Source organism: Maylandia zebra, unplaced genomic scaffold, assembly GCF_041146795.1.
Source record: "Maylandia zebra isolate NMK-2024a unplaced genomic scaffold, Mzebra_GT3a scaffold01, whole genome shotgun sequence".
In the NCBI taxonomy this organism is placed as follows: Eukaryota; Metazoa; Chordata; class Actinopteri; order Cichliformes; family Cichlidae; genus Maylandia; species Maylandia zebra.
In genome coordinates, this window is record NW_027490031.1 from 1,013,300 (window position 1) to 1,030,460 (window position 17,161).

The 17,161-nt window shown below is 44.8% G+C and overlaps 2 long non-coding RNA genes across 2 annotated transcripts; both read left to right on the forward strand.

Moving 5' to 3' along the window:
- The first annotated feature begins 249 nt into the window (after window positions 1-249).
- On the forward strand, window positions 250-999 carry LOC143415614 (uncharacterized). The gene is made up of 3 exons (XR_013096034.1): window positions 250-317; window positions 721-792; window positions 916-999. It is a non-coding gene; the product is annotated as an uncharacterized LOC143415614 (long non-coding RNA).
- An 8,192-nt stretch (window positions 1,000-9,191) lies between these two features.
- On the forward strand, window positions 9,192-9,936 carry LOC143415615 (uncharacterized). Its single transcript, XR_013096035.1, has 3 exons — window positions 9,192-9,259; window positions 9,658-9,729; window positions 9,853-9,936. It is a non-coding gene; the product is annotated as an uncharacterized LOC143415615 (long non-coding RNA).
- The last annotated feature ends 7,225 nt before the right edge of the window (window positions 9,937-17,161 follow it).

The following is a 17,161-nucleotide window of genomic DNA, read 5'->3' on the forward strand; positions in this document are numbered from 1 at the left end:
CCGCCCGTGATGGGCAGATGTAATCCGTACGGTCACGTTGGTGTAGAGGCCCGACTTCGTGTTCATGAATGTGACCGCAGCTGCCGCTGAGCTCTTTGTCCTGAAACTCTGAGTCATGTTGTTACTTTTGTTTTCACATTTGGGGAATCCCCGCTCAGGTTTTACTTTCATTTGGTGTCTGTCCAGGTACTTTCATACCATACAGCTCGTCTAGTCAGCCAATCAGAGACCTGCAGCATGGTGGCGTGCCACGACTAAAGCTCTATTCTGTTCTATTCCACAGGCTGCACGGGGTCAGAGTGGACGTTTTGGAGCAGGTAAGCGGACGCTTTTGTCTTTCTGAAATGTTCTTTTGTTAGTTTGTCCACCTGATGAGCAGGCTGCTCCATAACTGAACATTCATACACTATGGTGTAAATGTCATCAACAGTTAACCAACCAAGCACGAAGCATGGATACAAAGAGCAGCTAGTTGTTGTTAGGATTTAATTCAGGTTTAAATCAGACAAATAAACGACGTCTATGATGCATAAACGTTCTTCTTCTGTCAGTTTGAGGACACATGTGTGCAAAGAGTGTTTGTTTCCCAGCAACGAAATAATCTTTAACTGAACTCTGATCAGTTTTTACTGCAAGCTTTTCAAAATACCGAAGATAAGCCAAGAGTCTGTATTTATGTACCTGAGATCTGACCCACATGCTGTCGATTATTGACCACAGGAAGCACCTGAAGGACAACGTTAAAGACAGTCAAACTTCCTCTGAGGAGATGGACAGAAACGAGGAACTGGAGTAAGTCTGGAAGCAAGGAGTGAAATGAAACGAGAAGATTTTCTCTGTGTTTTGTTTCAGGATCTGTGGACAGATTAAATATTTGCTGTGCTTAAAATGTTTTTTCTATAATTCCTGTTTCAGCAAATTGTTTCAGAGGTTATCTACACACTGCAGAGCAGGCAGACTGAGCAGCTGTGGTGAAAGGCAAAGACTGACAAAGCTGGCAATGAGAAGCTGCACAGATGAAGTCGTCCTGCAGTGGCTGAGAAAAAACTCAGAGTCTGACGCCTTCAGCAAACTCACAGACATGTTTGACTTCCTGAAGAAACACATTGATGAGGAGGAGAAGAAGAACCACAGCGATGATGTTCACATCACCTTTATGGCTCATGGAGAAATCAGAGACTTCATGATCCCAGCCAGCTGTTACCTGCCTCTGCCCACCATCACTGACGTGCTCCTGTATTCTCCCTGGAACTGCATCACTTCTGGTTTAGAGTACGGTGTCGCTACAGGAAAACTGAGGCCTCAGCACAGAGTTTTTTCCTGTAGGAAAGAAGGCTGTACCATTCCTGATGACAAACATCGACCTGTGAACCTGCCAGATCACTGGAACTCACTGAAGAAAGCTGGAGCACAGATGGTCCCAAACATCATGGTTAGCCCTCTTAGAGATGATGATGGAGTGTGGAAATACTTTGAGTCTCTCTCAGCTAAACACGGCCCACCAGGAAGGAACCGCATCGTCATCCCGTTCATCCTCCCAGGACGGGAATATGAAAGCGTCCCGTTCTCTGTGGTGACCTTGGCTCTGTCCCTGGTGCTCCTCTCCTCCAGGTTTAAAGCCACTCTTCACTTCGATGGTTGTCTCAGAGATCACTCTACTGGACCGAAATTTGACAGGAAGTATCTTCAGGAGCAGTACGCCTGCGCCATCGACAACAGCTGGATGAAATGTTCACCTGAAGCTTTCAATGATGATAAATGCTGCCTGTGTTAGACATGTTTGTAGATATTTTAGGGTAAAGATGAAGATGAAATGATAAAAGTAATTTTTTCTATATTTGAGGCTCAGATTCATGATGAAGGGACTTGAATCATCATTTAGTTCCAGCTGATAATCTGATCATAATCTGCCAACATCTGTGGAGGTTATTAATATAAACACTCACCTGTTCTCTGCTCGCTGCTCACAGGTGACGTGATACTGATGTCAGGCCTTCAACCAGCACACACACAGATCATTGACATGAAGTATATAGATTATTTATGTATGTTATGTATTATGTAATATTTTGATCTGTTATTGCTTTATGTTGGGCTTTTAGATCCGTACTAGAACAATCAGTCATGAGCCACAGATTTCTAACTCAGACTCTGTCACGTTCCAAACATAGAAGTGACACAAGTCTACAAGTTGTACATCTATATTTTCATGCAGACTCGGTAATTGTTTCTGATCTTTTGTCATTGTAAAACATTAAAATGTGAAGATGATGTCGTCTAAGTGAAGAAGAACAGGATCAAAACCTGAAGCTGCTCATTAAAAACAATGTTGTATATATGAAATTTATGGGGGATCACAAGAACCACGCGCATCGAAATAAAGAATTCTGTGCTTAAATCATGAATTGTAGAATAAATTTGTACATTTATTTTTGAATTCCATGTTAAAAAAATAATTTTTAAAAAGTGTTTTAAAGTGGCGAATCCACTCCTCATTTAAATCCCTTTCCTGTTGGCTCACAGATTAGCTCAGGGATTAACATTTGGATTAGCAGCTGGATTTGCAACTTTATTTTAAAAATCCTGCTGCAATGCAAACTAGCCTTGACATTAACTTGACATGTAAAGAGCTCTCTGACTGGTTGGACAGACACAGGCCGGCTGCCTGGATTTTTCTTCACTTCTTGTTTGTGCTGACAGCTTTGCCCTGGGGCCCGTTCTTCGTACCTCGCTAAGTGAGTTAGCTGGATGAGATTGTTGACGATTTCGCCTGATCCTGGATCGTTCGGTTCTCCGAAGCTCATCCGGGACTTGCTGTCATAGCAACAGAGCCGTAAGCGTAAACCTGCTCGGGAGCAGGTTTACTTTATGTAAACAGGATTAGATCGCGGCCACGCAGGTATGTCTGCTTCATTTATACGAAAGCAACAGCGATATTCCACCACTGTTTCACCATAAATAAATATTATCAATGTAACTAAAGATAATGCAGCACTTGATCCTTTTATTGATGTCACACAGATACATACAGGTCATTTCCTAAAAAAGGGAAATGTACTATTAACATTCTATTACATGTATGTGATTATTACAGATGTAATTCATATTTCAGAGTAGTAATTGTAAATTACTTCGTGTAATCAAGATGAGAGACCACGGCTATAAAAGCGAAGGTGGATTTGGGAAGCCTGTCGCAGCCATGTCCTGTCCGTATACGCGAGCAACCCATTGCGGAAGGTGCAAGATTGATAAGGAGAGTCCTCAGAATCCAGCGTATATTGTGGGATAGACAGGATCCTTTAGCTCAGCGCGACAGTGTGCTCATTGAGAGATATCGATATTCCCGTGAGGGTATTATTTACTTAACCCTACCGCCTACTGGTGTTGGCCAGAGGGGCCAATGGCGCGATATGGCAGCCTGGCTTCTGTCAGTCTGTCCCAGGGCAGCTGTGGCTACAACCGTAGCTGCTTCCACCAGTGTGTGAATGTGAGAGTGACTGAATAGTGGCATTGTAAAGCGCTTTGGGTGCCTTGGAAAGCGCTATATATAAATCCACTCCATTATTATTATTATTATTATTAAATTACCTACGAGTTTGATTTGTCAGCAACTTTCTGCCAGCCCTCTCTCCTTGCTTTTGCAGCCTTTGCAGTGTTCCCTTGCGTTCTGATTAAACTCTGAAACTCCTGAAATCCCTCACTCAAGAGTTCTTGCTCTGCTGCCGCAAAATACCGAGCGCGCTCCTTCGCCATTTTCGCCGACCAATCAAAGGGTTGCCTATCAATGTTTCTACTATCGATGCGTAGCCCCTTTTACGACACCCAGTGATCTCACATTACTTCATCCAGCTGTACTAATCGTCAACAGCAGGTGTGTTCGGAGAACCGGAATAGCGAGCTCAGAGTTGGCGCAATGATTTGATCTTGGATGTGTCATTTGATCTTGGATGTAGTGAGCGAGGTACGAAGAACGGGCCCCTGCTTAGAAGTGTGTGTGTGTACAAAGGCCGCTCAGCCTCAGGATTTACACTCGGCTCAACACGTATGTGAAGAACAAAGAGACCCTGCAGCGAAACAGAAACTCTGGCTGTGTGCTTGTTTATTATTTCAGGTATAGATGATGGAATATGACCAGTCTGATGTCAGCCTGCTTCTCTGACAGCACCTCACCTCTGTGTGCTGCCCCCTGCTGGCTCTGATCATTACTGACTGAGTCCTTGCTGCCACTTTATTAGGTACATCTTGCTAACACAGGCTCAGACCTTCTTTGCCTTCAGAGCTGCCTTAAATCTTCATGGCTCAGATTCAGCGAGGTGCTGGAAACAACCCTCAGAGTCATGTGATCAGTGACGGCAGCTCCTGTTTTACTGCATTAGTGATCAGATGACTTCAGCGCTGCTTCAGCACTGTCAGATAGAAAAGTGCCTCCACAAAAACAGTATATATAATAATAATAATCAAATGCTGATTTTCATCTTTTCAGCCCTTTGTCTGGTTGCTAATCCAGCTGTGTGTGTTTGTGATGACAGTAAATAAATGTCAGATTTACAGCTCCTGTTTTACTGCATTAAAGTGATCAGATGACTTCAGCGCTTTGACATGGATGGTAGTGAAAGCAGGAAATGACAAATGTAGCACAGCAGCAGCGTTTAACACGTCTGAGCATCATTTCAGTGTTTCGGTCATAAAAACACTTCCTGTCACTGTGGTGGTTACAGTGACATCATGCAGTTTGTATTTTCACCTCCAGAGGGCGACAAATCAGCACAGACAGAGAGCTCCATTCAAACTTTGCTGCCATCAGTAATAATGCTTCAAATATAATCATCAGTGTTTGAGCAGCTATGATATCAGGGACAATCTAGACATGTGTGACAATACTGAACATGTCACATGACACACCTTAAACATCATGTGATCCACTCTCAGTCTGCACTTTCAGTCATGACTTCAACAGGTTGAAATTAGCTTTGAAGAAACATCAGTTTAGTGCTGAAATATTAAAATGCTGCATGAAGAAGAACAACAAAGTGATAAAAGACGTTTGTGTTTCAAACAGGAAAACCAGCAGAAATAAATCAACTAAGGATGAAGATTTGTGAATTTCCAAGTTTCACACAGTTTTTGGGGAAGCCATGAAAGTTTTTAAAGGTGCCACTGAATTTAATATCTCCAAACAATGATTATTAAACACTGTGTAGCAACTTCAGCATCAGTGCAGCCTCTGATCACATGAGGATCTAATAAATCAGAAAACTTCAGGGAAACATCCTGATCTATGAACCGCTTATTGAACAAGAGATTGGATGGTGGTGTGTCCTGAGGGAAGCTGAGGTTAAAAATAACACAAGAATGGTCACTCACCTGTACATCCTTAACACAGAGATCAGTTATGTCTAAGCCAAGAGAAAACACGAGGTCCAAGGTGTGGCCTTGAACGTGAGTGGGACCAGAGACATGCTGGTTAAAATTAAAAGAGTCTGAAATGGAAAAGTCAGAGGCCATGCTAAAGCCAAGGTCATCCCAATGCAGGTTGAAATTGCCGATCATCAAGAATTGAATTGAATTGAATTGAATGAATGCTTTATTGGCCATATGCAGGTTGCCCCGCAGAGGAATAGGACCCCCCGACTTACACACACAACGAAAAACATCACAGTTGGAGATCGGCAGCGTTGCAGAGAAAACACTGAAAAATTACACAACAATGGGAAAAGTACAAGAGGAAAAAAAGAGACCTCTTCTCACGCTGGGCACCTATGGGAGGACAGCATGAGAACAGGAAACAAAAAAAAAACTCCTCTGCACAGAGAGCACATAAATGTCCACATCACAACATTAGAGCACGTGACAAGCCACAGGGGTTGGGTAGGGGGGTGGTGGGTAATCCGAAGGAACACAGCAGTCGTCCTGCACAGCGCTACCATTTCAGCGCGGCACGCAGACCCGCCGTCCTCCCCCGCAGGAAACAAGCATCGAAGGCGTTTGGAAAGGGATGGGGATGAGTGCGTGCTTATCAGTGTAAGTGTGTGTGTGTGCGTGTCCAGAGTCCAGCTGAGACAGTGTCCTTCGCCCTATCAGGCAAAGTAAACAGTCTGCCAGCCAACCCAGGTGGCCTTGCATGGGATGGGAAGAACAGTCATCACACAGTCGTTATCAGGGAGTTGTTTTGGTGGGCTCCAGCCTTGGGCCTGAGCAGCTGGCGCCGTGGTGTCCATATGTTGAATATTGTTGATTTCTCCTTTATGCGAGCAGCTCCGAATTTAGCACTCTGACGCTGGTCTCTCGATCTCCCGTTGGAGCGCTGCGAGCCTCCTCATGATGGTATCAAACTTCTGTTCCGTGGTGTTGTCATTCTTTTGATTCTGAGACCCCTCAGCTGCAGTGAGCCGTTCTGCGATGTGATCCAACTTTCGCTCAAGGGTGTCATTGTGAGCAGGCCCCTCTCTGATGTATCCCATCATACGCTCAGTGGTGTTATTTTGAGTCTTCACGGCAGCTGTAAGCGTCTCCAAGGTGTTAACCATGCTGCGTTCGGTGTGAGAGGTCGCGCCTCGTCCCATCGCTTCAATTCCAGCGGTCAGCTTTGGGGGGGTTTGAACAGCCGGTTCCGCTCTCTTATTTCTCCGATAAGTCAGGGCCAAGCCAGCTCCGATCAGCACGAACCCTGTTATCATGGTTCCGAATAGGTAGATATCTTCAGCGTCCTCGATTGACAGTCCCGCCAGGCACAAGATCCTCAAGGTCTGCCACCCGTCCATCGTGTATCCGGCAGGGAAAGTCCCTCCAGGGCACTCGGGCTCTCCCGAGCCCAGACTTCTTGTTAAAGGGTGTCAATAGCATTCAGAGACCAGTTGATCAAATCCATAATTCTCTTTTAGGTTTTAGAGAACGACAGTGAGAGACTGTTCGAGGGAAAAGTAATGCACACGAGACAAGACAAGGACACAAGAGGCTAAGCAGGGAAGATAAGGGGAAGGAGGAGAGGAGAAAAAGTGCGACCGCCTTCACCGAGAGCCAAGAGAATCTCAGAGCCAAGAGAATCACTTTCTCCAGTTTAATAATAGAGCATAAAAAGTTTGTGAAATCCTGGATAAAAAACACCAGCAGGTCCGGGAGGGCGGTGAAACACAGTATATTTGATGAACGGACCTTAAGAAGTTGTGATTCAAAGGAAGGAAAGTCTCAGAGTCCAAAGCTCTGCAGGAGAAATTGTCCCGGAAAACAGTGGCAAATCCACCACCATGACGGTCCAAACGCGGAGTCCCGATGAAGTGACAGCCGACCAGACAGAGCTCATTAAGGTGAATACATTCATTCTCCGGTATCTCGAGATATGTTGCCGGTCCAGGTAAATTTTCTGTTAGGCCCTAATGCACAGTTGGGTAGGTGGTAGCAGATCAGCATTATCCGTGTCCTGTAGGGGGACCGGTACCAAATACCGGAGACGTTCTCCACCATGGAGCCGAAGAAATCCCCTCTGTCGGGCGCATTTGCTTTTGGCCTGAACACCAGACCTACAGCCCCTTCTAGACGATCTTCTTCAGCTTGTCTTGCTCCTGGGCTTTTGCTTGGAGCCAAGAACAGGTACAGGTAGTCTGGAGAAGGCGGAGGGCAAACAAACGGCGGAGGGAAACCTTGGTAGTAGCTCTGCCAGCTGTCAAAAGTTTTTTCCATACATACTTTGATATTCAACAAAGTATGTGAACTGTAAATACGAGTAGCAAATACACCATCAGGCTATATCAGAGCTGAGATGATAAGATAAGAAACAATAAAAGGAAACAGTCCACAAACACATGGAGGAGCAACAGAGGCCAAGCTGAACACAGGCGCCATGTTGAGGCCACTCTTTGTGGAGAAGGACTCACACAGGAATCACATAGTTTCACAGATTATTTCTCTGATATTGGTGAACATTGATGAAGGAGGGATCCTGCTGCCTTCACTGTCTCTGCTTCTCTGCAGTAAAAACTGCTTCTAAAGTGGATTTTTCTTCCTGCGTGTCGTCTGCAGACCTTTAGTCATCCACAGCTTTTCTTTCTCCTCATCTTTAAGCAACATTTCCTAACAGGACAGAGTTTATGATGTGATTCTAAGGAGGGATTTCAGAGACACTGTGTGCCTGATCAGGAACGTCAGCACACACTTCATCCCAGTGATGATCTGTTAGCTCCGTCTTTAAGGCCTCACTTCTTCCTGCTGTCATGTCAGTCGTGTTGTTTCACTCACTGATTTTCTCCAATATTTTCTGTTGCTAACACTAAATCTGAGCACAGCTCACAGCTGAGTGTGTTCCAGTAAATTGTGAGCAGCACAAACACAATCAGAGTTTGTCTCTGTCAGCTTTTAGTGAGCTCACTAACAAATGAACAAAGGTCAGGCTTCAGGGCGACGCCTCAGCTTTTTAATTGCTCCTAATAAAACAGGACGTGGGGAACATGGCCGACTGCGTCATCTTTGTTTTAATTATTTTTAAATGATAAAAGAAGAGAAAGAATAAAGATGTAATTTAATTTTATTTCTACAGCATCAAATCACAAGAGGTGATTTATACTGTAAGGTAGACCCTACAATAATAATAATACATGCAGAGAAAACCCAACAATCATATGACCCCCTATGAGCAAGACCTTTGGAGACAGTGGGAAGGAAAAACTCCCTTTAACAGGAAGACTCAGGGAGGGGCGGGGCCATCTGCCGCAACCGGCTGGTGGTTGGGTGAGGAAGACAGGACACAGACACGCTGTGGGAGAGAGAGGTTGTAAACACACTTATAGCAGCATCTGTATGTAAAGTTTTTATAACAAAAATCTGTTTCTCGCAGCCAAAGCAGAAAACAAAGAACCACATGAAACAGAAGTAAGATGCAGCAAACAGGTGTGGGTTCATCACAAAGGTGGAGCCACTGACACCTGTGGCTGTGGGAAGGGCTATTAAATCCGCCCGTGATGGGCAGATGTAATCCGTACGGTCACGTTGGTGTAGAGGCCCGACTTCGTGTTCATGAATGTGACCGCAGCTCCTGCTGAGCTCTTTGTCCTGAAACTCTGAGTCATGTTGTTACTTTTTTTTTCACATTTGGGGAATCCCCGCTCAGGTTTTACTTTCATTTGGTGTCTGTCCAGGTACTTTCATACCATACAGCTCGTCTAGTCAGCCAATCAGAGACCTGCAGCATGGTGGCGTGCCACGACTAAAGCTCTATTCTGTTCTATTCCACAGGCTGCACGGGGTCAGAGTGGACGTTTTGGAGCAGGTAAGCGGACGTTTTTGTCTTTCTGAAATGTTCTTTTGTTAGTTTGTCCACCTGATGAGCAGGCTGCTCCATAACTGAACATTCATACACTATGGTGTAAATGTCATCAACAGTTAACCAACCAAGCACGAAGCATGGATACAAAGAGCAGCTAGTTGTTGTTAGGATTTAATTCAGGTTTAAATCAGACAAATAAACGACGTCTATGATGCATAAACGTTCTTCTTCTGTCAGTTTGAGGACACATGTGTGCAAAGAGTGTTTGTTTCCCAGCAACGAAATAATCTTTAACTGAACTCTGATCAGTTTTTACTGCAAGCTTTTCAAAATACCGAAGATAAGAGTCTGTATTCATGTACCTGAGATCTGACCCACATGCTGTCGATTATTGACCACAGGAAGCACCTGAAGGACAACGTTAAAGACAGTCAAACTTCCTCTGAGGAGATGGACAGAAACGAGGAACTGGAGTAAGTCTGGAAGCAAGGAGTGAAATGAAACGAGAAGATTTTCTCTGTGTTTTGTTTCAGGATCTGTGGACAGATTAAATATTTGCTGTGCTTAAAATGTTTTTTCTATAATTCCTGTTTCAGCAAATTGTTTCAGAGGTTATCTACACACTGCAGAGCAGGCAGACTGAGCAGCTGTGGTGAAAGGCAAAGACTGACAAAGCTGGCAATGAGAAGCTGCACAGATGAAGTCGTCCTGCAGTGGCTGAGAAAAAACTCAGAGTCTGACGCCTTCAGCAAACTCACAGACATGTTTGACTTCCTGAAGAAACACATTGATGAGGAGGAGAAGAAGAACCACAGCGATGATGTTCACATCACCTTTATGGCTCATGGAGAAATCAGAGACTTCATGATCCCAGCCAGCTGTTACCTGCCTCTGCCCACCATCACTGACGTGCTCCTGTATTCTCCCTGGAACTGCATCACTTCTGGTTTAGAGTACGGTGTCGCTACAGGAAAACTGAGGCCTCAGCACAGAGTTTTTTCCTGTAGGAAAGAAGGCTGTACCATTCCTGATGACAAACATCGACCTGTGAACCTGCCAGATCACTGGAACTCACTGAAGAAAGCTGGAGCACAGATGGTCCCAAACATCATGGTTAGCCCTCTTAGAGATGATGATGGAGTGTGGAAATACTTTGAGTCTCTCTCAGCTAAACACGGCCCACCAGGAAGGAACCGCATCGTCATCCCGTTCATCCTCCCAGGACGGGAATATGAAAGCGTCCCGTTCTCTGTGGTGACCTTGGCTCTGTCCCTGGTGCTCCTCTCCTCCAGGTTTAAAGCCACTCTTCACTTCGATGGTTGTCTCAGAGATCACTCTACTGGACCGAAATTTGACAGGAAGTATCTTCAGGAGCAGTACGCCTGCGCCATCGACAACAGCTGGATGAAATGTTCACCTGAAGCTTTCAATGATGATAAATGCTGCCTGTGTTAGACATGTTTGTAGATATTTTAGGGTAAAGATGAAGATGAAATGATAAAAGTAATTTTTTCTATATTTGAGGCTCAGATTCATGATGAAGGGACTTGAATCATCATTTAGTTCCAGCTGATAATCTGATCATAATCTGCCAACATCTGTGGAGGTTATTAATATAAACACTCACCTGTTCTCTGCTCGCTGCTCACAGGTGACGTGATACTGATGTCAGGCCTTCAACCAGCACACACACAGATCATTGACATGAAGTATATAGATTATTTATGTATGTTATGTATTATGTAATATTTTGATCTGTTATTGCTTTATGTTGGGCTTTTAGATCCGTACTAGAACAATCAGTCATGAGCCACAGATTTCTAACTCAGACTCTGTCACGTTCCAAACATAGAAGTGACACAAGTCTACAAGTTGTACATCTATATTTTCATGCAGACTCGGTAATTGTTTCTGATCTTTTGTCATTGTAAAACATTAAAATGTGAAGATGATGTCGTCTAAGTGAAGAAGAACAGGATCAAAACCTGAAGCTGCTCATTAAAAACAATGTTGTATATATGAAATTTATGGGGGACCACAAGAACCACGCGCATCGAAATAAAGAATTCTGTGCTTAAATCATGAATTGTAGAATAAATTTGTACATTTATTTTTGAATTCCATGTTAAAAAAATAATTTTTAAAAAGTGTTTTAAAGTGGCGAATCCACTCCTCATTTAAATCCCTTTCCTGTTGATCACAGGTTAGCTCAGGGATTAACATTTGGATTAGCAGCTGGATTTGCAACTTTATTTTAAAAATCCTGCTGCAATGCAAACTAGCCTTGACATTAACTTGACATGTAAAGAGCTCTCTGACTGGTTGGACAGACACAGGCCGGCTGCCTGGATTTTTCTTCACTTCTTGTTTGTGCTGACAGCTTTGCCCTGGGGCCCGTTCTTCGTACCTCGCTAAGTGAGTTAGCTGGATGAGATTGTTGACGATTTCGCCTGATCCTGGATCGTTCGGTTCTCCGAAGCTCATCCGGGACTTGCTGTCATAGCAACAGAGCCGTAAGCGTAAACCTGCTCGGGAGCAGGTTTACTTTATGTAAACAGGATTAGATCGCGGCCACGCAGGTATGTCCGCTTCATTTATACGAAAGCAACAGCGATAAATAAATAACATCAATGTAACTGAAGATAATGCAGCACTTGATCCTTTTATTGATGTCACACAGATACATACAGGTCATTTCCTAAAAAAGGGAAATGTACTATTAACATTCTATTACATGTATGTGATTATTACAGATGTAATTCATATTTCAGAGTAGTAATTGTAAATTACTTCGTGTAATCAAGATGAGAGACCACGGCTATAAAAGCGAAGGTGGATTTGGGAAGCCTGTCGCAGCCATGTCCTGTCCGTATACGCGAGCAACCCATTGCGGAAGGTGCAAGATTGATAAGGAGAGTCCTCAGAATCCAGCGTATATTGTGGGATAGACAGGATCCTTTAGCTCAGCGCGACAGTGTGCTCATTGAGAGATATCGATATTCCCGTGAGGGTATTATTTACTTAACCCTACCGCCTACTGGTGTTGGCCAGAGGGGCCAATGGCGCGATATGGCAGCCTGGCTTCTGTCAGTCTGTCCCAGGGCAGCTGTGGCTACAACCGTAGCTGCTTCCACCAGTGTGTGAATGTGAGAGTGACTGAATAGTGGCATTGTAAAGCGCTTTGGGTGCCTTGGAAAGCGCTATATATAAATCCACTCCATTATTATTATTATTATTATTAAATTACCTACGAGTTTGATTTGTCAGCAACTTTCTGCCAGCCCTCTCTCCTTGCTTTTGCAGCCTTTGCAGTGTTCCCTTGCGTTCTGATTAAACTCTGAAACTCCTGAAATCCCTCACTCAAGAGTTCTTGCTCTGCTGCCGCAAAATACCGAGCGCGCTCCTTCGCCATTTTCGCCGACCAATCAAAGGGTTGCCTATCAATGTTTCTACTATCGATGCGTAGCCCCTTTTACGACACCCAGTGATCTCACATTACTTCATCCAGCTGTACTAATCGTCAACAGCAGGTGTGTTCGGAGAACCGGAATAGCGAGCTCAGAGTTGGCGCAATGATTTGATCTTGGATGTGTCATTTGATCTTGGATGTAGTGAGCGAGGTACGAAGAACGGGCCCCTGCTTAGAAGTGTGTGTGTGTACAAAGGCCGCTCAGCCTCAGGATTTACACTCGGCTCAACACGTATGTGAAGAACAAAGAGACCCTGCAGCGAAACAGAAACTCTGGCTGTGTGCTTGTTTATTATTTCAGGTATAGATGATGGAATATGACCAGTCTGATGTCAGCCTGCTTCTCTGACAGCACCTCACCTCTGTGTGCTGCCCCCTGCTGGCTCTGATCATTACTGACTGAGTCCTTGCTGCCACTTTATTAGGTACATCTTGCTAACACAGGCTCAGACCTTCTTTGCCTTCAGAGCTGCCTTAAATCTTCATGGCTCAGATTCAGCGAGGTGCTGGAAACAACCCTCAGAGTCATGTGATCAGTGACGGCAGCTCCTGTTTTACTGCATTAGTGATCAGATGACTTCAGCGCTGCTTCAGCACTGTCAGATAGAAAAGTGCCTCCACAAAAACAGTATATATAATAATAATAATCAAATGCTGATTTTCATCTTTTCAGCCCTTTGTCTGGTTGCTAATCCAGCTGTGTGTGTTTGTGATGACAGTAAATAAATGTCAGATTTACAGCTCCTGTTTTACTGCATTAAAGTGATCAGATGACTTCAGCACTTTGACATGGATGGTAGTGAAAGCAGGAAATGACAAATGTAGCACAGCAGCAGCGTTTAACACGTCTGAGCATCATTTCAGTGTTTCGGTCATAAAAACACTTCCTGTCACTGTGGTGGTTACAGTGACATCATGCAGTTTGTATTTTCACCTCCAGAGGGCGACAAATCAGCACAGACAGAGAGCTCCATTCAAACTTTGCTGCCATCAGTAATAATGCTTCAAATATAATCATCAGTGTTTGAGCAGCTATGATATCAGGGACAATCTAGACATGTGTGACAATACTGAACATGTCACATGACACACCTTAAACATCATGTGATCCACTCTCAGTCTGCACTTTCAGTCATGACTTCAACAGGTTGAAATTAGCTTTGAAGAAACATCAGTTTAGTGCTGAAATATTAAAATGCTGCATGAAGAAGAACAACAAAGTGATAAAAGACGTTTGTGTTTCAAACAGGAAAACCAGCAGAAATAAATCAACTAAGGATGAAGATTTGTGAATTTCCAAGTTTCACACAGTTTTTGGGGAAGCCATGAAAGTTTTTAAAGGTGCCACTGAATTTAATATCTCCAAACAATGATTATTAAACACTGTGTAGCAACTTCAGCATCAGTGCAGCCTCTGATCACATGAGGATCTAATAAATCAGAAAACTTCAGGGAAACATCCTGATCTATGAACCGCTTATTGAACAAGAGATTGGATGGTGGTGTGTCCTGAGGGAAGCTGAGGTTAAAAATAACACAAGAATGGTCACTCACCTGTACATCCTTAACACAGAGATTAGTTATGTCTAAGCCAAGAGAAAACACGAGGTCCAAGGTGTGGCCTTGAACGTGAGTGGGACCAGAGACATGCTGGTTAAAATTAAAAGAATCTGTAATGGAAAAGTCAGAGGCCATGCTAAAGCCAAGGTCATCCCAATGCAGGTTGAAATTGCCGATCATCAAGAATTGAATTGAATTGAATTGAATGAATGCTTTATTGGCCATATGCAGGTTGCCCCGCAGAGGAATAGGACCCCCCGACTTACACACACAACGAAAAACATCACAGTTGGAGATCGGCAGCGTTGCAGAGAAAACACTGAAAAATTACACAACAATGGGAAAAGTACAAGAGGAAAAAAAGAGACCTCTTCTCACGCTGGGCACCTATGGGAGGACAGCATGAGAACAGGAAACAAAAAAAAAACTCCTCTGCACAGAGAGCACATAAATGTCCACATCACAACATTAGAGCACGTGACAAGCCACAGGGGTTGGGTAGGGGGGTGGTGGGTAATCCGAAGGAACACAGCAGTCGTCCTGCACCATGCTATCATTTCAGCGCGGCACGCAGACCCGCCGTCCTCCCCCGCAGGAAACAAGCATCGAAGGCGTTTGGAAAGGGATGGGGATGAGTGCGTGCTTATCAGTGTAAGTGTGTGTGTGTGCGTGTCCAGAGTCCAGCTGAGACAGTGTCCTTCGCCCTATCAGGCAAAGTAAACAGTCTGCCAGCCAACCCAGGTGGCCTTGCATGGGATGGGAAGAACAGTCATCACACAGTCGTTATCTGGGAGTTGTTTTGGTCGGCTCCAGCCTTGGGCCTGAGCAGCTGGCGCCGTGGTGTCCATATGTTGAATATTGTTGATTTCTCCTTTATGCGAGCAGCTCCGAATTTAGCACTCTGACGCTGGTCTCTCGATCTCCCGTTGGAGCGCTGTGAGCCTCCTCATGATGGTATCAAACTTCTGTTCCGTGGTGTTGTCATTCTTTTGATTCTGAGACCCCTCAGCTGCAGTGAGCCGTTCTGCGATGTGATCCAACTTTCGCTCAAGGGTGTCATTGTGAGCAGGCCCCTCTCTGATGTATCCCATCATACGCTCAGTGGTGTTATTTTGAGTCTTCACGGCAGCTGTAAGCGTCTCCAAGGTGTTAACCATGCTGCGTTCGGTGTGAGAGGTCGCGCCTCGTCCCATCGCTTCAATTCCAGCGGTCAGCTTTGGGGGGGTTTGAACAGCCGGTTCCGCTCTCTTATTTCTCCGATAAGTCAGGGCCAAGCCAGCTCCGATCAGCACGAACCCTGTTATCATGGTTCCGAATAGGTAGATATCTTCAGCGTCCTCGATTGACAGTCCCGCCAGGCACAAGATCCTCAAGGTCTGCCACCCGTCCATCGTGTATCCGGCAGGGAAAGTCCCTCCAGGGCACTCGGGCTCTCCCGAGCCCAGACTTCTCGTTGAGAAGAGGGTGACAATAGCATTCAGAGACCAGTTGATCAAATCCATAATTCTCTTTTAGGTTTTAGAGAACGACAGTGAGAGACTGTTCGAGGGAAAAGTAATGCACACGAGACAAGACAAGGACACAAGAGGCTAAGCAGGGAAGATAAGGGGAAGGAGGAGAGGGGAAAAAGTGCGACCGCCTTCACCGAGAGCCAAGAGAATCTCAGAGCCAAGAGAATCACTTTCTCCAGTTTAATAATAGAGCATAAAAAGTTTGTGAAATCCTGGACAAAAAACACCAGCAGGTCCGGGAGGGCGGTAAAACACAGTATATTTGATGAACGGACCTTAAGAAGTTGTGATTCAAAGGAAGGAAAGTCTCAGAGTCCAAAGCTCTGCAGGAGAAATTGTCCCGGAAAACAGTGGCAAATCCACCACCATGACGGTCCAAACGCGGAGTCCCGATGAAGTGACAGCCGACCAGACAGAGCTCATTAAGGTGAATACATTCATTCTCCGGTATCTCGAGATATGTTGCCGGTCCAGGTAAATTTTCTGTTAGGCCCTAATGCACAGTTGGGTAGGTGGTAGCAGATCAGCATTATCCGTGTCCTGTAGGGGGACCGGTACCAAATACCGGAGACGTTCTCCACCATGGAGCCGAAGAAATCCCCTCTGTCGGGCGCATTTGCTTTTGGCCTGAACACCAGACCTACAGCCCCTTCTGTACGTTCTTCTTCAGCTTGTCTTGCTCCTGGGTTTTTGCTTGGAGCCAAGAACAGGTACAGGTAGTCTGGAGAAGGCGGAGGGCAAACAAACGGCGGAGGGAAACCTTGGTAGTAGCTCTGCCAGCTGTCAAAAGTTTTTTCCATACATACTTTGATATTCAACAAAGTATGTGAACTGTAAATACGAGTAGCAAATACACCATCAGGCTATATCAGAGCTGAGATGATAAGATAAGAAACAATAAAAGGAAACAGTCGACAAACACATGGAGGAGCAACAGAGGCCAAGCTGAACACAGGCGCCATGTTGAGGCCACTCTTTGTGGAGAAGGACTCACACAGGAATCACATAGTTTCACAGATTATTTCTCTGATATTGGTGAACATTGATGAAGGAGGGATCCTGCTGCCTTCACTGTCTCTGCTTCTCTGCAGTAAAAACTGCTTCTAAAGTGGATTTTTCTACCTGCGTGTCGTCTGCAGACCTTTAGTCATCCACAGCTTTTCTTTCTCCTCATCTTTAAGCAACATTTCCTAACAGGACAGAGTTTATGATGTGATTCTAAGGAGGGATTTCAGAGACACTGTGTGCCTGATCAGGAACGTCAGCACACACTTCATCCCAGTGATGATCTGTTAGCTCCGTCTTTAAGGCCTCACTTCTTCCTGCTGTCATGTCAGTCGTGTTGTTTCACTCACTGATTTTCTC